Source organism: Rattus norvegicus, chromosome 3 (assembly GCF_021556685.1).
Source record: "Rattus norvegicus strain SHRSP/BbbUtx chromosome 3, alternate assembly SHRSP_T2T, whole genome shotgun sequence".
NCBI classification, from domain to species: domain Eukaryota; kingdom Metazoa; phylum Chordata; class Mammalia; order Rodentia; family Muridae; genus Rattus; species Rattus norvegicus.
In genome coordinates, this window is record NC_141536.1 from 158,728,655 (window position 1) to 158,750,322 (window position 21,668).

Genomic DNA, 21,668 nt, shown 5'->3' on the forward strand with positions numbered 1-21,668 from the left:
CCCTGGTCCTTCCTGTCTCCACGATGGGAAGTCCTCGGCTCCACCCCCTCACCCCACCCCATCCCACCCATGACCCACGAAACGGCTAGAAGCAGAGCAAACACATGCTTCCTCTCTTAAGCTGTTTCTGTCGAGCATTTTGTCATAATGTGGGAAAATAGGAATTAATACGATCACGTTGTCGCCACCCGCACAGTAATTTGGAAGATTCTCAAAAGCTTTCTAAAAGTCATTTATTCGTTTCGCGTGTGTATTGGGGGGGGGGGGAAAGAGAGCATGTGGTGGTCTGAGGATCTTCACTTGGGTGGGCTCTGGGGATCAAATTCAGATTGGCTTTTTTTTTTTCTTCTTTTTTCTTTTTTTCGGAGCTGGGGACCGAACCCAGGGCCTTGCGCTTGCTAGGCAAGCGCTCTACCACTGAGCCAAATCCCCAACCGGTCAAATTCAGATTGTTAAACATAGCAGGAAGCACCCTTACGAACCGAACCACTTCACTGGCTTCAGACTTCCAAATGATACTAAATGTGTAAAGCAGGTTCTATTGATGATTGATTGATTGATTGAGATCGTGTTTCATTTGGATGTGTGTTTTTATACCTTGTGGGAGCCTGGTGCCTGCAGAGACCAGAATCAGGGAGCCTGGTCTGGTGTCACAGTGGGTTGTAAGCCCACGTGTGGGTGCTGGGAATCGAACCCAGGTCTTCTGGCTTCTCCAGCTGGGATTCTTTCCTAAGAGAAATCGGTGTCTCGGTTTCTTTTCTGGTGCTGTGATAAACTATCCTGGCAAAGGTAACTCAAGGGACCAAGGGTTTATTTCAGCTCACAGTTCGGTAGTACAATTCTTCCAGGGGAGGTCTAGGGAGGCAGGAGCTTAAAGACTGCAGGTTGCAGTGTCTCGGAGGAGAACAATGGACACATGCTGATTTCTCTAAACTGTCCTGGATCGCTGCAGAGGGAATGGTGCCACCCGCTGTTGAGGAGTTGAGCCCGGTCTTCCCAAGTCAACTAACCTAATCAAAACAGTCCCTCCCAACAGGCCTCCCTTGACACAAGCCTAAACTAAATAATCCCTTCCACGTTTGCCTAGATGCTGTCTCTCCTGGGATTCCAGCTGAAGTTGATCCTAACCATCACGTTGGCAAAGCAGACCCTGGCGTGAGCTTTGTGAAAGCCTTAATATTCTCTCTCTTCTTGAACCTGTGTGATGGCCGGTACTGACAGTCACCTGGGAGACAAAGCTCTGGACACGCCTATGAGGGGGTTGCTGTGTGACAATTGATGGAAGACATTCCTCGTGGGAGTATCGTCTCCCCCCTCCCCACTGGGTTGAGTCGCAGGAATGGATAAAAAGAAGAAAGGAAGCTCTCCCGAGCTCTCCCTAGTTCCTGACTCTTGGAGATGCAGTGCGTCTGGCTGCTATGACTTCTGCATCGGAACAGACTGGATCCCTCAAACTGTGAGCCAAGATAGACTTTTCCTACCTTAAGTTTCTTGTGTCCAATTAGCCACGGCAGTGAGAAAGCTGGGAAGCACAGCTATGGGGAGCGCTGGGGCCATAGATCAATCGCTAGGGTGCTTGCCTGCTGTGCGCAGAACGCTGAGCTGCATCCCAAGCCATGCCCAGCTTGTCTCGGTAGAGCGTTTCTGTAATCCCAGCACTCTGAAATGGGGACATCCTGCGTCACAGTGCACTGTAGGGAGTTCAAGACCATCCTGGGTTGGAGGGCTTGAGACTCCAAAAGCAAGCAAGTGAAAACTGAGGACACTTTTGTCTTTTAAACATCCCCCCCCCCCCCCCCCGGAGCTGGGGACCGAACCCAGGCCCACTTTTGTCTTTTATAATGATGGTCTTCCATTTATAAATATCAGCATGGGGCTGGAGAGATGGCTCAGCAGTTAAGAGCACTGACTGCGGGGGGTGGGGGGGGGGTGGGTTGGGGATTTAGCTCAGTGGTAGAGCACTTGCCTAGCAAGCGCAAGGCCCTGGGTTCGGTCCTCAGCTCCAAAAAAAAAAAAAAAGAGCACTGACTGCTGTTTCAGAAGACGGGAGTTCAGTTCCCAGCATCCACAGAAGGCAGTTCACGACTGCCTGTTACTCCCTTTACTTTGGGGGATCTCATGACCTCTTCTGGCTTCCTCTCTTACCTACATTCGCAAACATAATTTTTTTCACTTTATTGACTTTTTATTGACTTTATTGGATTTTTTTTTTTTACTTATTTACATTTCAGATGTTATCCCCTTTCCCGGTTTCCTGCCCATAACCCACCCCTCCATCCCATCCCCGTAAACATACTTTTAAGAATACACAAATAAAATTTTAAAGAAATACCAGGGCTGGGGAGATGGCTCAATGGTTAAGCACACTGGATGCTCTTCCAGAGGACCTTTAATTCCCAGCATGCACTCAGTGGGTCACGGTTCGTCAATAACTGCTCTGAACTGCCGAGCCACCTCCCCAGACCTCTGTTTGGTTTCGTGACAAGGTCTCATGTAGTGCAGGCTAGCCCTCAAACTCACTATATAGCTGAGAATGACTTTAAACTCCCGATCCTCCTGCCTGGACTTCCAATGCTAAGATTCCAAAGCTATCCCACCAAGCCCAGCTTGTAATGTGGGACTTCACACAAGCTAGGCAGGCACTGAAGCACTCCTCCCCCTGGTGTTACTGTTGTTTTTGTTGTTCTTTATCTGGTAGTGTGGATCTAAAACAGCGCTTCGCATGGGCTGGGCAGGGGGTTTGCTACTGAACTATGTCCTTAGTAAGATCTCTCTCCCCCTCTCCCACCCCACCCCGCCCCGTTGTGTGTGTGTGTGTGTGTGTGTGTGTGTGTGTGTGTGTGTGTTTCCTTCCCTCCCTTTATTTTGAGTCAGGGTCTTACTATGTAGCCCTGGTAGTCTGGGTACAGCAGGTAGTCCAGGCTGGCTTAGAACTGGCAGCAGGGGCTAGAGCGATGGCTAGTCACTTAGCTAAGAACATGAACTGTTTCCCAAAGGACCTGAGTTCAGGTCTCCAACTCCAGAGGATTCAACATCCTCTTCTGGCTTCTTCCAGGAAACACACACGCACACACACACACACACACACACACACACACACACACAAATAACCTTTAAAAAACAAAACAGAATTTGAGAGCAATCCTTCTTCTGAGTTCAAGGGTGTCCGGCACCAACCACCATGCTCCATTCATACTGGTGCTCAAGACGGAATCTAGGGCCTCCATACATGACAGGCAAGCACTCGGCCCTGATCTATACCCTGCCTCATTGATGTTTTCTGTAGCTCCCTGGAAGAATGGTTTTATGGCCTGGAGGTGGTGGTGTTCGGCCTTTGTGTTTTCTAATTGAGGGAAAAAAAATCAAAGGAAACGTAATTTTGCATCATGTAAGTTTCCATTTGGTATCCAAACATTGAGTTACATCCAAAACGGCTCTGCGGATGCCAGATTTAGTTATTTTTCTGTACTTGATTTTGCCATCTCAGAGTTGGGTCGGTGCCACAGAAGAGTCTAGAAAAGTCTAGAATATCGATGGAAATACTTGCCAACACTGTCCTCAGGGTCGTTTGAAAAGAGATTTAGTTTAAGTGAGCGAGCAAGGTTAGCAATTAGGTGGGAGGCACATTCAAGTGAGGTCCCAGCAGGTTTGTGAGGCTTCAGGTAGGATCGAGTCCATGTTCCTAGCAAGACAGGGGAGCTCACTACGACCTTGGCGGAGCAGAGAAGGAAAGCAGAAGGGGACGAGACCGCACCAGTCCTCAGAGCATCAGCTCCACAGCCTCCTAAATGGAGCCCAGCAGCTTTGAGATAAAAGATGTTATATGTGTGGTAACTGGGCTTATTTAAACGTCTGTGTTTACGAATAAGCTGGCCAGATACAAGGACACACTTGAGAAGCTGAGGAAGAAAGGTTGAGAGTTTGAGGCCACCTTGAGCTGGGCTACATAGTATTTGAGCTTGGGAGATGGCTCTGTGGTCAAGAGCTCTGACTGCTCTTGGAAAGTACTCAAATTTGCTTTCCAGTACCAAATAGCAGCTCACAACTGTCTGTAACTCCAGCTCCAGGGGATCCATTACCTTCTTCTGGTCTCCACAAGCAGGCACATGTGCATGAGTATGTGCATGTGTGCCCGTGTATGTGTGCATGTGTATGAGTGTGTGTACATGCATGTGTGTGTGCACCCATGAGCTTAAGTGTGTGTGTGTGTGTGTGTGTGTGTGTGTGTGTGTGTAAGAGAGAGAGAGAGAGAGAGAGAGAGAGAGGGAGAAGATGTTAGTTCTTCATTTCTACCTTGTTTGAGACAGTCTCTTTTATCGGTTTTCCTGTTTCTGCCTCCTATCTTGCCTTCGGAACACAGGGATTACAAACAGGTACTATTTTTTTTTTTTTTTTTAACCTGGGCCCTAGGGATTTGAACTCAATGCTTCACATTTCCACAGCAAGCTCTTTGCCCCCCAGAGCCATATCCCCTGCCTCCGACTTTGTGCTATTTCCTGAGTGCAGAATGTGGTGGTGGGGGGGAGGGGGAGAACAACTCATGATGGAAGGCCTGGGAAATGGACTGAACTTCTTGAGTGAGGTAGGAGAGCGAAGCTAGCCCCTCCCTTTAACTAGAAACTTCTCCACTCTGGGATTTGAGTAACATGGTACTTTACTGGGGGATTTTTGGGGGAAAGGGCAGGATCTCCTGTCCTAGGCTGACCTTGAACCTGCTAAATTGTACAGAATGGCCTTGAACTCCTGACCCTCCTGCCTCTACTTGGAAGCACTGAATTCTAAGCATGTGCCACCACTGCAGGCTTTTGTGCTGCTGGAGATAGAATCCGGGGTTCCCTGCACTTGAGGCAAGCACTCCTCCATCTGAGTTGACTGCCAGCTCCTGGTTTGGGTCTTTTGTTTTTGTTTTTGCAGTATGGGAAGTGAACCAAGAGCCTTGTACACTCTAGGCAAGCATTCCACCTCAGAGCCACACCTACAAATTCTACGATGCTCTTCAGTGCTTTTATTTACTGCCATTTTCTTGTTTGTTCTTGAGACAGGGTATCCAGGAAGTCTGTGCTGGCCTCCAAGTTGTTCCCCACCTTCTGCCTCTGTGCTGGGATTGGAGGAATTTGTGTGTGTGTGTGTGTGTGTGTGTGTGTGTGTGTGTGTGTGTGCGCGCGCGCGTGCGCGCGTGTGAGTGTGTGTGTGTTTATTTTGAGACAGAGTCTAGCTATGTAACTATGTATTTGCCTTGAAACTTTCCATCCTCCTGCCTCCACCCCTCGCCGACTGCTGCTGGTTTTTACCACTAGCTAGCATTTTGTTATCCCAAAGGAAACTCTCAGATCACACAGACACTTACAACACAAGAAATGCTTCAACAACTGACAAACCTCAGACTTCCTGTCTTTCTGTAACCTGCCCTTCCTCTTTCCCCTTCTTTCATTTGCTAATGTTCTCTGGGGCCAAGGCTGTGTCTGCCACCGTTTCCAGGTAGATCAGCCCAAGAGGACTGACAGTCTTTACCATGTTCAGTGTAGTTTCTACAGAGCAACAAGCTATTCAAAAGAGACCTGCAGGGTTTTGCAAAGACACCAGCCTTTTAATATGTCATCAGAACACCCCAGGGATGCAGTCAATGATACACTAGGGCCAGTATTTCCAGCTTCTCTACAGTCCTGGCTCAGCCATTGTCTTACTTTTCTGTTGTGTGACAAAACACCATGACCAAAAGCAACTTGGGAAGGAAATGTATTAGGCCATTTTACAACTCTCAGGTTACACTGGGAAGCCAGGGCAGGGACTCATACAGGACTGGAACCTGGAGGCAGGAGCTGCTGCAGAGGCCGTGGAGGGGTGCTGCTGACTGGCTTGCTCCTCGTGGCTTGCTCAGCCTGTTTTCTTATAGAACCCAGAACCACCAGCCCAGGGACGGCACTGTCTGCAGTTCATCAATCTACAGTTAAGGAAATGTACCGCAGGGTTGCCCCTCAGGGTATCTTTTCTGCACATATGTTGGTGTCTCATATTTGTGCCTGGTGTTCGCGGAGGGCTGGAGATGGCCTAGGATTTCCTCGATCTGGTGTTAATATGGTTGAGTTGCCATGTGGGTGCTGGGAATTGAACCCCAGTCCTCTCTTTTCAAGAACAACAGGTTCTTTTTATTACTGAGCCAGCAATCCAGCCCCCAAACATAATATATTTCTCTGAAATGAAGTATTTTAGCATTGTCTTTTCCCTGTGCATACCTCACCCCTGTCACAGCCTCAGGAATCCTGATATATATATATAATTTTTTTTAAAGAACACATTTCTTATGCAATTTGCGTTGCATTTCTCAAATGAGGAACCCTTTGTGTGGACAGTGTTGTTAAAGTCTAGACTGGTCCCAGGCCTTGAGATGTTTATCCCGAGTGGAGAAGGAAGCGACTCACTATTGTCTCTTCACCAAGTCACCCTCATACAGTCACTCACCAGGGCCTCCCCCGGCTGCCACCAGCCCCTAAGTCCTCATCCATGCTCTCTGTGACGCTTGCTCTATTGGCATTTCTATTTTGTATGTATGTGTATGTAAGATAGATACATGTGTGTATGAGTGTGTGTATGCATGCATGTATGTATGTGTGTATGTTATGGTGCATGCATGTGTATATGAATATGTGTGTGTATATATGTATGCATATATGTGTATGTGTATACATGTGTATGTATGTGTGTATATTATGGTACATGCACATATATATGAATATGTGTATGTACATAGGTATGTATGTGATGTATGGCGCATGCATGTATGAGTGTGTGTGTATGGTGCATACATGTATGTATGCATGTATGTATATGTATGATTCACACGTGTGTGGCACATACATTCATGCATGCATACATGTATTATGCATGCATGTATGCGTGTATATTATAGTGCATGCATGTGTATATGAATATATATATGTATATGTACACGTGTATTTATGTATGTGTGTATGGTACATGCATGTATGAGTGTGTGTATGTATGGATGTATGTGTGTATGGTGCATACATGTGTGTATGCATGAATGTATATATGTATGATTCACGCATGTGTGTATGCATGCATGTATAGTTTATGCATGTGTGTGTACGTGCATATGTGTGTGTTATGTGTGCAAATGCCACAGTTGGTCAGCTGGGCATTAAGGTCAGCCTGCATGAGACCCTGTCTCACTTAGAGAGTGTTCATTGGCTAAAATGTCACCACGCAGGCCTGACCACCTGAGTGTGATCCCCTAAAAGGCAGATGTGTCAGTAATTCTGACACCATTGTAGGAGACTCCCAGTGGAGATGAGAGCACGGCCTGGAAGCTCAGCTGCTAGCTAGCCTGGAGTGGGCTGTGAAAGCGGAGAAACAGAGGCTGCTTGAGGTGAAGCGCAGAGCTGAGTCCTGAAAGCTTTCCCGACATTCACTGAATCTAATTCTCAAACCATGTAAGGTGTTGTCCACTGACTGACAGGCCTTTAGCAGGGCTGAAGTGGGCAGGACTTGAGTCTCAGTGCTACGTCCCCGTCTCAGTCACTGTCATCTCCAAATACACTTCAACGGCAACTTGATTCTTTTCCTACTTTTGAGGTAGAGGCTCCTTGCTCTCCTTTTAAGATGTACTTGTCTGTCTAGTGTGGGTACCTGCGTGGGAGGGCAGGCTACTAAAGAGGCTGGAAGAGGGCTTGAGAGCCTTTGAAGCTGGAGTTACAGGCAGTGGTGAACTAGCTGCCTAACTTGGTTCTGAGAGCCTCTGGAAGAGCGGCAAGTGCCCTTACAAACTTAGCCACGTTTGTGTATTTTCAAAAAGATTTACTTATTTATTATACATAAGTACACTGTAGCTGTCTCCAGACAGATCAGAAAGAGGGCACCGGATCCCGTTACAGATGGTTGTGAGCCACCATGTGGTTGCTGGGAATTGAACTCAGGACCTCTGAAGGAGCAGTGGGTGCTCCTAACCACTGAGCCATCTCTCAGCCCTGTTTGTGTATTTTAATCCTGCTCACTTCAGTGTCTGTGATGAACATGGAAGGCACACCGGCCTGGGGGTGGGGGAAGCACATCCCAAATACAACTGCAGACACCCACTTTCCTCCTCCCTCCTGTAGCATGATCGAATCCGTTTAGCACCGTCTTTGACAAAATGGAAGGTTTAAGAGATCACAGCAAGTGTTCTCGGTGGGACTTACCTGAACCCCGGGCATCTTTGGATGTGTGTGACTTTCACAGTGTATGTATTTGTTCATTGTAGTTTTAAAAACAGGGTCTCATGTAGCTGTAGATAGTCTTGAATACACTACATGGCTGAAGCTGACGTAAGCGTGTTTACTTCTTGTTTCTACCTGTAAGAGCTGGGATAATGGCCTGCTCTGACTCACCCGGCTTGGCCCGGTTCTTTGAACCAATCTGGTCTATATAAGGAGTTCGAGACAATTCGGAGCTGTGAGAGCAAAGAAACAAAACAAACAAACAGCTGATTGTGGTGACATATGCCTCTGATTCCAGCGCTTGGCACAAAGGCTTTTAGATCCCTGAATTCCAGGTCAGCCTGGTCTACAGAGTGAGTTCCAGGGCTACACAGAGAAACCCTGTCCTGGGGAAGTGGGGGTTGAGGGGAGGGGCAGTGAAGATGGAGGGAAAAGAGATTGGGTGTTTTATTGTTGTTGTTATTTGTTTGGGGATTTTTTTGTTTTTAAACTATGTACCCCACCGGAACTGGCAAAAAATGTTGGTTCTGTGGTCCACTGATGTTCATGATATTTAACTTAAAATAAAAACTGGACCAGAGGCTAGGAAGGCGGCTCAGCAGGTAAGAGCATTTGCTGCTTTCTCAGAGGACCTGGGTTTGATTCCCAGAAACAGTGTTTGGCTCACAAACATCTGTAACTCCGCTTCCAGGGGACTCAATACCTTCTTCTGACCTCAGGTGGTGTGTGTGTGTGTGTGTGTGTGTGTGTGTGTGTGTGTGTGTGTATTCGGGCAAAACACTCATGCACATAAAATAAAATTTGAAAACCTTAAAAAAAGAAATAAGTAAATAAAACCCAGGCCGTGGGTTGCCGCTCCTCGTGTATCTTGCCAGGAAAGCCAGCACTTCCGGTTCTGTGTGAGGACGGAAAGGAGAAGGACTCCACGGGGCGTCTTCTGATTTCCACATGCCTGCGGTGGCAGGCACCCCTCCCCGGCATTTGCACACAACAGTAACATTTTCTAATCAATAAAAGAGCTGTCCATTAAAAAAAGGAGACATTATTTTCAGGAATCTTCTAAGGGGGAAGGTTTGAGGAGGCACAACCTATTTCCCTGCTCCCCTGGAGTTAATTTTTGTTCTTTCTTTGGAGTTAATTTTTTACAGTCACCATCTTTAGTTACGTGAGCTAGTCTGTCCCCCGGTGTTAGTTTGGTAAGTAGAGATCGCTATCTAAATCACCTCAGATCCTATGCGCATAGGTCGGCCCAGTGAACTGCATATCCCATCTTCTGTAACATTTGTTAAACACTTCACGAAGCCTTCCGGCCAAGTTCTTTTGAAAAGATTAGGGCGGGGGCATGTTGAATGAAGAGACTATCTCTCATTGTTTTTTAGAAAATTGCACGTTAATCGCTAAACTCCGGCACAACTTCAGCTCATTCAACAAATGAGAGATAACACGCCCTTAAATCTTCCGTTTGCTCAGAGCAGAAAACTGTTAGAGAAAGCCAAACAGAAGAAAGAGTTCTTTCTAAATATAGCAATGTCATCTGACCCTCGCTGGTCTTTGTACTCAGAGAGCTAAGGTATTAGGCACATGGCTTCGAGGCTGGAGCGTGTAATTCCTCTAGGGGAGAGGAGACAGTTGGGTACAGCAGATCTAAATGTGGGGCTTGTGTCTGTCCTTTTTGATCTGAGGAAACAGACTAGGATGCTGTTAAGATCATTCCCCCATGACCGATAGTCATTCTGCTAGACTTTCCCACTGAGCACAGGAAATGGTTCTTCCAATCCTTTGGGTTTCTCTTTGTGTGTGTATGTGTATGTGTGTGTGTGTGTGTGTGTGTGTGTGTGTGTGTGTGTGTGCATGTGTGTGTTTATGTACATGTGAGTATGTATATATATGTATGTGTATATATGCATTATGTATGTGTGAGTATATTTGTGTTTATATTTGTGTGTTTGTGTATGTGTATATGTGTGTGTGTATGTATGTGTGTATGTGTGTGAGTGTGTGTGTATGTGTGCATATATGTGTTTGTGTGTATGTATGTGTATGTGTATATATATGTGTGTATTTGTTGTGAGTATGTATATGTGTGTATATGTATGTATGAGTGTATGTGTTTGTGTGTATATATGTGTGTGTGTTTGTGGGTATGTGTGTGTGCTTACAGAGTCCAGGTTAAGTGCTCAATGTTTGAGCCCAGGTTTATTTATATCCTATTAGATAGCAGTCAATATTTAAGACTCTCCAGGTTTTTTTCATGATCTTCCTCTTGTTTGTGTTTTTCATTTTGTTTTGTTTTCTGAGACAGGGTTTCTCTGTACAGCCCTGGCTGTCCTGGAACTCGATCCGTAGGCCAGGCTGGCTTCAAATTCAGAGATTCTCCCAGCTCTGCCTCCTCAGTGCTGGGACTGAAGGCGCCACCACCACCACCTGGCTTCTTCTTTTTAAGACACGGTCTCTCTGCATAGTACTGTGTAGATCTGCCTGCCTCTGTCTTCATGCCCAGAGTGCCTCCTCCTATTTAAAATTAGAGTATATGTGCATGTCTGTGTGTGTGCATGACTACAGTCCCCTGGGAGACCAGAGGCAATGGGTAACACTAGTGCTGGGCTTGCAGGAGGCTGGGAGCCACCGGAGTGGGTGTTAGGAACCGAACTCCAGTCCTCTACAAGAGCAATCCTCCTGCCTCATTTTCTCAAATGCTGGGATTACAAGCTGTGTGACACCCCTTCCCATTTTTTTACAAGTCACTGGAGATAGAACCCATGGCTTTTTACACCCCTGGCAGTCTATCAACTGATCCTCACAGCCCTGCCTGCTGCCTGCTTCTTTAGCTGTGAGGCCTCACACTGGGGCTAATTCAGTTTCCTCTCTTATCATGGTTATCAGGCACATGTCCCCACAGCTCCATCTCCATCCTCTGTAACATATGTGCGCTCATGGTGTATTTTGGTTGGTTTGGTTTTTTTTTTTTTTTTTAGAAGACTTTAGAGAGGCGGGGCAGATGGCTCTGCAGGTAGTGAGTGCCCTCCTCCCCTCCTCCGGTCTGACCGGCTGAGTTCAGTCTCTGCTACCCACGCGTGTATGGAGAGGATCGGCTCCTGTGAATCATCCTCTGACCTCCGCACTTGCACCGTGGCGATTCATAAATGCACGTGGGGTTTTGTTTTTTGTTTGTTTGTTTTTTAGGACAAACGAAAGACGAATCAAACGGAAATCTTTTTTTTTTTTTCTTTTTCTTTTTTTCCGGAGCTGGGGACCGAACCCAGGACCTTGCGCTTGCTAGGCAAGCGCTCTACCTTTGAGCTAAATCCCCAACCCCCGAACGGAAATCTTATAAGAGTTTTTCTATTTTGCCAGAGGTAGATCTTTCCAGCCAAGTAAGGGTTTGCCAAACCTGGCTAGGATCTAAGCCTCCAGTGTAGGGGGCGGTGGGGGGAGAAGTATGGCGGAGGGGTGGGGGTGGGGGGCGGCTGACGCTATTGAGAATGGGGGGGCTGCTCGGGCTGTGTTCTCGGCCTTGCTCACAGTTCTACTACACATTCAACTGGGGAAATTTTTACGTTTGCCCTCTGAGCCCTGGAGGAGCGGGAGGAAGAAGAGAAGGGAGAAGAGCAGGTGAGGGGAGAGGCGGGGAGCAGGGAGAGAGCAGGGCGGAGGGGGGAGAGTGGGGGGACGGGGGGGGGGCGGGGCGGAGGGGGAGGGAAAGCAGGAATGTCACACACTTCACAGAAGAAAGCAGAGGCATCAGCTGGCCACTACGACATCAATTTAAAAGCATCAATAAATAATGGAGCCAGGCACGCAGCAAACTGGGGACCAGAACCAGCTCTGGTTTTAGGATTTAGAGGTTGCTGCTTGGAACTTGCCGGGCAGTTCCTCTGCCCTGTCTCTGGACAAGGCCCGATGGTGAATGGTATCTGTTGATTAGTCTTAAACACTCTGTCTAAAATCTCTTCTTTTTCCCCAGAAAAGACTAATATACTGTGAGTTTCTTTTTACAATTCTAACTTTTTTTTTCTTTTTTTTGGAGCTGGGGACAGAACCCAGGGCCTTGCGCTTGCTAGGCAAGCGCTCTACCACTGAGCTAAATCCCCAACCCCCTAACTTATTTTAAAATTAGGATTATTCTTAAACCTCGTATTCTTTCCTTGTCTATTCAATTTTCAGATTTTTCACAGTGTTGGGATGGGACCCCGTGTTTTACGCATGCTAGGCAAGTGTCCCCCGCCAGAGCTACATTCTGAGCCCCCAAACTATGTTTTCATAGCTGTTGTCGCTTTAGTTTTGCTTTGAATCAGGGTCTATCTTTGTTACTCAGGGTAGCCTCTTAACTGTCAATATTTCTGCCTCAGCACTGGGAGTGTGTGTGTGTGTGTGTGTGTGTGTGTGTGTGTGTGTGATTCAGTGAATGTTTGCTTTTGGCAAAGGAAAGGACCCCCCTCCCGGTTTAACCAGGTTATGTTTTAAAACATTTTTGCACTAGAGGCATCCAGATGACACTGTAGATGACCAATCACTTCTAGATTCCTAACATTACAAAAACGTAACGTTCTCCCAGAAAGCTTCGGGTACGAACCCTCCCTTTGGAACTACCCCTCCCGAGGCTGAATTTAAAACCGGAGCTGGTCCCTGTGACCTTTGCTCTAGCTGTTTCCCAGTGTCCCTTGCCAAAAGATAAATCATAACTCCATCAACTTCCCCAGAGGCTTCACTACACAGGGCGAAGTCCACCAGAGAGTTCCTTGGCTCTATAAAGTCACACTAAAGGGGAGTGAGTGCTCCCCAAAACATATAATTCTCAGAGCAGTGAACATCCCCCCCCCCAAAAGGCAACTTTTCTCCCCCTGAGAGTACCGGGGGAGGATGTCAGGCCAAAGGCAGCCTTGGGCAGACACGGGTCATGATTACAGGGGTTGCCTGGCTTCTTCGGGATTTAACGCCCTTAATTGCAGAACCGAGGAGTCAGGTGTTGAGTGAAGAAGACGCAGTCAGTGTTTCAAAGCTGCGGAAGCTGGGCATGGGTTTCCAAGGCTCGTCTGCTTCTAGGATGGCACCGTCCTCCTCTAAGATCTGTCTCAAGAGAATTTTATGTTTTACTTCATAAAACATACAGTACATCAAAAAGGTAAATGGTCCCCCCCAAACAACAGTGCTTATGAAATACCCCCAACCACCAGGTTTTTGATTTTTTTCTTCCTTTAGACAGGGTCTCACTCTTGTAGCTCAGGCTAGCTTGGAAATCCCTATGTGGCCCAGGCTGGCCTTGAACCCCGATTCTTCTACCTTAGTTTCCTGAGGAGAACTGGGATTACAAGCATTCACTCCCATCTCCCTCCATGTTGAAACAGGCTCTCCCTACAGACAGACCCTCAAACCCAGCCCTGCCTCTGCCTCCAGGAGGCTACACCCTTTAGCTTCTACCCACTTGTTGGAAACTCCATGGATACTGGGGCTCACAGGGAGTTCAGGAGTACAGCTCCCTACAGTGCACTGTATTTAGGAGAATATTTCAACCAAATTCCATGTTTGCTAAGATTGGGGCTCGCCCCTTCTTCCCCAAGTAAATCTTCCAGAAGGCTTGTCGAAGGTTTTTCTTCTTCTTCTTCTTCTTCTTCTTCTTCTTCTTCTTCTTCTTCTTCTTCTTCTTCTTCTTCTTCTTCTTCTTCTTCTTCTTCTTCTTCTTCTCCTTCTCCTTCTCCTTCTCCTTCTCCTTCTCCTTCTCCTTCTCCTTCTTCTCTCTCTCTCTCTCTCTCTCATTTCCTAGGAATTCAGTAATTTTCATTTTATCTTCGGTATGCAGAGTTTTAAATGTCCAGAAAAATTTAGCTCCTTTTTTTTTTTTTTGTAACCAACAGGAAGGAGGAGGAGGAGAAGGAAGAGGAAGAAGAGGAAGGGAAGAGAAGGAGGAGGAGGAGGGAGAGGAGGAAGAGGAGAAAGATGAACAGGAGGAGGAGAAGGAGGAAAAGGGGAAGAGAGCGAGCAGCAGCAGAAACAACAAACCCCCAGCATGGGATAGAAAGTAAACACTCAGCCTTAGACACAGTTAAAAGCATCTGGTCTCAGCTGGGTGTGTTGCCTTTTGCCAGGGGTGATCCTGGAGCTCCAGAGGCTTGAGGTAGGAGGATCAGAGGAAGTTCAAAGCCAGCCTAGTGTACATAGCAAGAGGCTATCCTGGTCTAGGGAGGGAGGGATACCCCATCTCTGGAGACAAAACAGTTCGGTCTCACAGAAATGATTTAAAGTAGCACCCCTTAAATGCCTGCTCTATGGTTTCTGTAGAGCATTCGATTTGGCTTCTGGGTTTAAATCTGGTTGGAATCCGTGGCTAGCAGAGCATTCATTCGGTGACATGCTAGAGAGCTTGGGTTTGGTGTCCAGCATTGTAAACACAGAGTCAAAGGAAACACTACACACGCAGACCTTCTCGTTGTGTGGTAGTTTCATTTATGTAGGTGTGTAATATACATATATATTATACCTATATATATGTCACACACATGTGAGTAAATACATATAAACACATATATACACATATATGTATATACACTGCACACACAGATATGACTATATAACACACATGTGTATTCATACATATACATGTACATGCACCATGTATATAAAATTTGCATATTTTATTTTCTTTTCTTTTTATTGGAGCTGGGGACCGAACCCAAGCGCTGTACCCCTGAGCTAAATCCCCAACCCCTGCATATTTAAATAGACATATTCAGGAAATCTACTAAGAAAGCTGGCTTGGAATCCAACACACTAAAAGCACCACCATTTTGAGTGGGAAACCATACAATTTCATTTATTCCAACTCTCTAATTATGCAGAAGATCTTCGGGGCCTAGAGAAGCTGTGTGGCTTACCCTAGGATCTTTGAGACTTCCCCTCTGGACATGCTGTATAATTTTGCACTTAACCTCAAGGACTTCTGTGTCCTTATCAGTGAGACAAACTCCCAGGGATCGGGCTCAGAAGGCAGTGAAATGTGCAGGCGTTTGAAAGAGTACAGTTTGGAGCAAAGGGAAGGAACATTTAGAAGTACAAATGGCTGTGGAGACTTGAACTTGTGACCAGTGGATCATTGTGTTTGGGCTCTGGGGAGCTTTTAAGTGTCTTTCACCAAAAGGCTAAGCCCACGGGGGGGGGGGTGTCCTTCCCTGTGAATTCCGCACATTCCACCAGCCCCCCCAATCTCAGGAGAATCAGTGGTAGCTGCAGACACTGCCCCATCCCCAGCTGCCAGGATCCTGCCTCCAGCTTCCTCCTGCCTTCTCCTGCCTCCTCCTGCCTTCTCCTGCCTCCTCCTGCCTCCTCCAGCCTCCTCCTGCCTCCTCCTGCCTCCTCCAGCCTCCTCCTGCCTCCTCCAGCCTCCTCCTGCCTCCTCCTGTCTCCTCTAGTCTCCTCCGGCCTCCTCCTGCCTCCTCTAGTCTCCTCCAGCCTCCTCCAGTCTCTTTGACTCCACTTCACACAGCTCTGGGCTTTGCCAGAGCGCGGCTGTTAGACTTTTTGGAATTTCCTCCCCATTATCATCTCTCCATTATCATTTCAGGCCTTGCCTGAGTTAATGATTTATCCAGCAAAGGTTATTAAAATTGACTTCAGTCTCCGAAGAAAGGCGAGTCTGTCAAACTTACATCTTAAGACTAATTGGATACATTTTGCATGAATTGTGATTAACGCAAGGTAATTTCAGAGGACGGTTTCTGCTAATTAATAAATCAATCACATTTGGCTCATCTCGGAAGAGGGGACTTTACAAGAGAATTGCGAACTTGCTCAGAAGACGGCTCGGGAGATATTATAATTCAGAAACAGTTACCTAAAAAACAAACAAACAAAAAAGGGTGGGAGAGACAGCTCAGTGGTTAAGAGCTCTGACTGCTCTTCCAGAGGTCCTGAGATCCTGAGTTCAATTCCTAGCAACCACATGGTGGCTCACAACCATCTGTAATGGGGTCCAATTTCCTTTTCTGATGTGTCTGAGGACAGCTACAGTGTGCTCACATACATGAAATAAACAAAACAAAACAAAACAAAAAATCACGAGCGGAAGAAGGGAAACTAAAACACAGGATAAACTAAAGAAGGATAAACTAAAACTGCTGTTTAACACATTCTTGCCTCCCGGTTGAATTTACATGTATGACAAAGCTCTTGTTCTCAGGCAGGCTTGGGAAAGGCTGGAGATCTTCACACCAGCCATCGGCAGAGCCAAGGGGACAGATGAGAGCTACAGATCACTTGAGACCAAAAAAAAAAAAAAAAAAAAAAAAATGAAAGCCTGATCCAAGGGGTAGTGGCAGGATGGCTCAGAAGGTGCTTGGCACCAAACCCGAAGATCTGAGTTCGAATCTTCAGGACCAAGGTGGTAGAAGGCCAGAGCTGACTCCTCCCACCTCCACACACAATGACGCACACATATCCCACGCATGCATACTACTAATAAATAAAAAATTAAAAAGCATGCAAGAGAAAAAAAAAAACCTGATCTGAGAGGTTACAGATTGCATCCAAGTCCTAGAATGCTTAGAAAGCAAATGTCGGTGAAACATTGTCCCGGCCACAACCAAGTTCTAGTGAGTCAAAGGCTAAAGTAATTACAGCTTCTACAACATACAGCAGCTTGAGCTTTTCCTGTCAGGACGGGAGGGGTGTGCACCATTCAACAGGAGGCAATCAGCTGACACTCAAAGAATCTTGTTCCTTGCTACCTAAATGGCGGGGTAGTCTAATTCAGGTAATACACGCTTACGAGCTGCCAGGACCAAGACAATGGATGAGCAAAGCAGGGAACACCTCTCTGAAATCACACACAGCTCAACTACACGAGACCCAGCGACATAAGGACTGCTTGCAGTTTTCTATTAGGGAAGCTTCTTTGGGGAGGAACAGGTATTTAATGCATGTTCAAAATACAAAAGGAGGTGGAGCCTGGAGCCTGGAGCCTGGCCCTCCCAGGGCTTCGGGACTTCGCTGGAACAATTGGAGAAGAATCATCCCTTTAGAATGTATAGCGATGTCAGACCCAGGACCTTGTCCACAAATTCTCTCCATACTTCTGAAAGATCCCAGTTAGACAGGGGAGGGAAATCCGTGTATTTCCTGGGGTGGGGGTGGGGGAGTGAGGACGAGTAGCTTCACACAGTGAGGAGGGAGGGAGAAGGGTAGACGGACACACTCAGGTGGACAGACACATTCAGCAGGACCCTGAGCCTCAAGTTCTCCCCCTCAATTTTTCTTCTTTTTTTTTTTTTTTTTTTTTTTTTCTCGGAGCTGGGGACCGAACCCAGGGCCTTGGGCTTTCTAGGCAAGCGCTCTACCGCTGAGCTAAATCCCCAACCCCTAATTTTTCTTTACAGGATTCCCAGCCAGTCAGGTGTGGGAGTGAACTGAGGTTGAGTTAAATCATTTTGGGGTGTGTTGGGGATAGGGGTCAGGGGGACCTGAGAACAGGAAAAAAGAAGAAAAACAAAACTTTAAAAGATATTTTAAGGGATGGAGAGATGGCTCAGTGGTTAAGAGCACCGACTGCTCTTCCCGAGGTCCTGAGTTCAAATCCCAGCAACCACATGGTGGCTCACAACCATCTGAAATGAGATCTGATGCCCTCTTCTGGTGTGTCTGAAGATAGTGACAGTGTAATCATAATATATAATAAATAAATAAAATATTAAAAAAAAGATATTTTAAAAAGAACTTGTAAATGTTACATTGGTTTTCAAATGAGGCCCATTTAAATTATTAGTTTATTTACATGTGTACTTATGTAGTTAGATTAACAAGTTAGTTTCTTTTTTTAAGATTTATTTATTTTATTTATTTTATGTATGTGAGTACACTGTAGCTGTCTTCAGACACACCAGAAGAGGGCATCAGATCCCATTACAGATGGTTGAGAGCCACCATGTGGGTTCTGGGACTTGAACTCAGGACCTCTGGAAGAGCGGTCAGTGCTGTTAACCACTGAGCCATCTCTCCAGCCCCCAGTATCAGGTTTCTTGATGGCTTCACCAATGCTCTTAATTTGGGTTGACCCTTTGCCTGCTGTCCCTCCCCCATCTCCCTGCCCTACTCTCCTATTAAGCCTTGTTAAGGTACCGGTGAAGCGTTGAGGAGTTAAGAGCCCTTGCTGTTCTTCCAGAGGACTCAGTTTGGTTTCTAGCACCTACCTTGGGTGGGTCACAACCACTTGAGACACCCCGCTCCAGGGATGCCCTCTTCTGTCCTCTTCAGACACCTGAATTCAACTGCACAAAACCTCAGAGCTTCCTAATTCTACCTCCTACAGCATGCACCAGCAAGTCTAGTATATGTACACACAGTTAAAAATAAATATTAAGGAGACTGGAGAGGTGGCTCAGTGATTAAGAGCACTTGCAGCTCTTACAGAGGTCCGGGGTTCAATTCCATCTGTAACTCCAGTTCCAGGAACCAGGTGCCCCCTTCTGGCCTTTGTGGACACTCTCTGAGCATGGTGTACATATACAGGCAGACCAAACACATACCTAAAATATAAAATATGTAATAAAAAGTTCACCCACCCTTTTTTGCTTTTATTTGTAAGCTTTATATTAGTATTATTTATTATGGATGTTATTAGTTGTGTGTCAGAGAGAGAGAGAGAGAGAGAGAGAGAGAGAGAGAGAGAGAGTGTGTTTTGGATATGGGCAAGCCTTGAGTAAGGGTATACTGTGTGGTATTGAGTATCTCCATCTTTTTCTACAGAGAATGGTTAAAGTTAATACATACCACATTGAGCAAGAAGGTAAAATGTCGGGGTTTTTTTTTTTTTGTTGTTGTTGTTGTTGTTGTTTTGTTTTGTGCTTGAGACACGGTGTCTTTAGGTAGCCCTGGGTGGCTTAGAATTCTCTATCTAGACCAGCCTGGCTTTGAACTCACCAAGCTCCCTCTGCCTGTGCCTCCTGTATGCTTGGATTAAAGGCGTGTGCCACTGCCCTCTCCCCCTTTCCTTTTGAAATTAAGTTTATCGATTGACTGCATTTGTACATGTTTGGGAGCGGCTGTGGAAGTCAAAGGATAGCTTGTAGGAGTCACCTTCCACCGCGCGGGATCCAGGGATCGAACTCCGGTCTTCCTGCTTGGCAGTTTGCACCTTCAGGCACGGAGCCATTCTCGCTGGCCTCTGTTATTGTTTTCTGTCTTGCCAACAATCTTTCTTAATTTCATTGGACTTCTCAAAAACGAGTGATTGCTTTTCTCGGTCAAAAGTATTGGCTGATTATGTCACAATCTTCAGATTTCAGGTTGATAAATCCTCTCCTCCTATTTATAGCTTCTATATAATAGGCGTATATGGCTTGGACGCCTACCAAACGGAACACCCGTTGGGGTGAGTGGGCGGGGAGGGGAGCAAAGAGGAGGGGAAGGCGTGGGGAGGGTGGAGATGGGGTAGAGGTGGAGGGTAGGAAGGAACAATACTAGCTAGAAGTTACTTCACAATCGCCTTCACCAGAGTCCTTCTTGTTTACAGGGGAACGTATCCAGGTCCGATCTGAATAATTTAAAATATGAAGAAACGTCTCAAGGTCCCCAGGGTGTGCTCCACTCGCAGTCCTCACTGGGGTCCAGAGCCCAGGACCCGGGATGCGGAGGAGGAGGAGGAGGAGGAGGAGGAGGAGGAGGAGGAGGAGGAGGAGGAGGAGGAGGAGGAGGAGGAGGAGGAGGAGGAGGAGGAGGGAGGAGTCTAAGGATGCGGGCGCGGCAGGAAGAAATGCAAAACTTACGTTGGCTGTTCGGTTCTTAGCAGGTTTTCTGCACTTTTTTTGGTCCCACACCCAAGAGTGTGCAAGGCTGTCACGCTGCAACGCGCAGCCGCAGCGCGGCGAGCGAGCAAACCGTGTGGAGGGAGGGGACGGCTGGGAGAGCTGTGAGGGAGGTGGGGGAGGGAGGCGCCACGTGATTTTCTGGAACGCAGCCTCCTGGCTTCTTTATTTCGATATGGCAGTAAACTAATTTCCTCTCTCCAGAACGAGTTGGGTGAGTGGAGGAACTAAGTCGGGTTCCTCCTGAAAGGACCACTTTTGAATTTCGTGGTAGAATTTAAGCCTTTGATTTCCTTCCTTGCTCTGAAGAATCGCTTCCCGGTTCAAATCAAAAGATCTGTTTGTTTCTTCATCTGAGAAACGCTTTCTAGAAAGCTTCAAAGTTTTGTTGGTTTTGTTGTTTGTTTTCTTTTTCTTTTTTCTTTTTTCTTTTTTTTTTTTTTCTGGCCCAGCAAAATGTTTCTGAATAGTGTAGGGACCAGAGAGCTTGAAACATCACTTTACGCCCTCTTTCCCTACAGGATGTGGAATGATAGCCAGACCAGGATAGAATCCTGGAACTGGGAGACATCCTGAGCTACATAACAGAGCTTGAAGACAGCCTGGGCTATCTGAGACCTCGTCATAGACCATCGAGTGTTCAATGGTCTAGAATAGAAATAGCCTATCCTGTTACCTAGCACACATCCCTTCAAGGCTCACTAATAGAAACAAAGTCCTTTCTAGAGAGCTGAGGATGACCGGTTTAAGCTCACATTCTATTCTTGACTTCTACAGAGCCAATCGTGGCAGCCTATGCGAGTTATTCTAACAGTCCGGAGGCTGAGGCAGGAGGAGCAGAGATTCAAGGCCAGTCATGCAGAGATAGGAGGCCTTAATCCTAGCACCTGGGAGGTGGAGGCAGGAGGATCAGAAGTTCAAGGTCTTCCTCAGCTACATAGTGGGTTTGAAGCCAGTTACGGTTACATGAGACTCCACCTCAATAAATAAATACATGTCTATCACATGATATGGACAAGCATGTCAGCGGGTGATGTAGTTCCTGGTTTGTCTGGCCTGGACTCTCTTGCTTCATGGAGTGTTACTTTATTTCCATTTTGCAACAGGAATATAGGTTTGTGGTGGGCAGTGCACCTGCCCTACGGTGGCTCAAGATACCAAGGACTCAGGCTCTGCACTGCTGCCCATGGTGTTTTGATGGAATCCTTAGCTTGTGGGACAGAGGTAGTTACACTTCAAACTGTCTTAGTCCTCAGCATTTAAGGGCAGCATTTTCTATTTCATTTTTTTTCTTTCTTTCTTTCTTTTTTTTTTTTTTTTTCCTGGAGCTGGGGACCGAACCCAGGGCCTTGCGCTTCCTAGGTAAGCGCTCTACCACTGAGCTAAATCCCGAGCCCAGCATTTTCTATTTCAAATATTAAATGTGGATTAAAGAAGCCTAGCTCTACCCTTCCTCACAAATTTGTTGTTCTAGTAGATCTTTTTTGCTCTTTCAAGTGACTTCAAGGACAGGTTTCTTTCTTTCTTTCTTTTTTTATTTAGTTTTATTTATTTTTATTTTTTGACAGCTTTCTTTCTTATTTATTTTTATTTTTTATTTATTTTTCTTTTTCTTTTTTCTTTCTTTTTTTTTTTCGGAGCTGGGGACCGAACCCAGGGCCTTGCA

At 46.4% G+C, this 21,668-nt stretch overlaps 1 long non-coding RNA gene across 1 annotated transcript; it reads right to left on the reverse strand.

Annotated features, from left to right (window-relative positions):
• Window positions 1-12,696: 12,696 nt before the first annotated feature.
• On the reverse strand, window positions 12,697-20,080 carry LOC108350531 (uncharacterized). Its single transcript, XR_015684010.1, has 2 exons — window positions 19,964-20,080; window positions 12,697-13,280 (listed from the first exon to the last, which is right to left on the reverse strand). It is a non-coding gene; the product is annotated as an uncharacterized LOC108350531 (long non-coding RNA).
• Window positions 20,081-21,668: the final 1,588 nt, after the last annotated feature.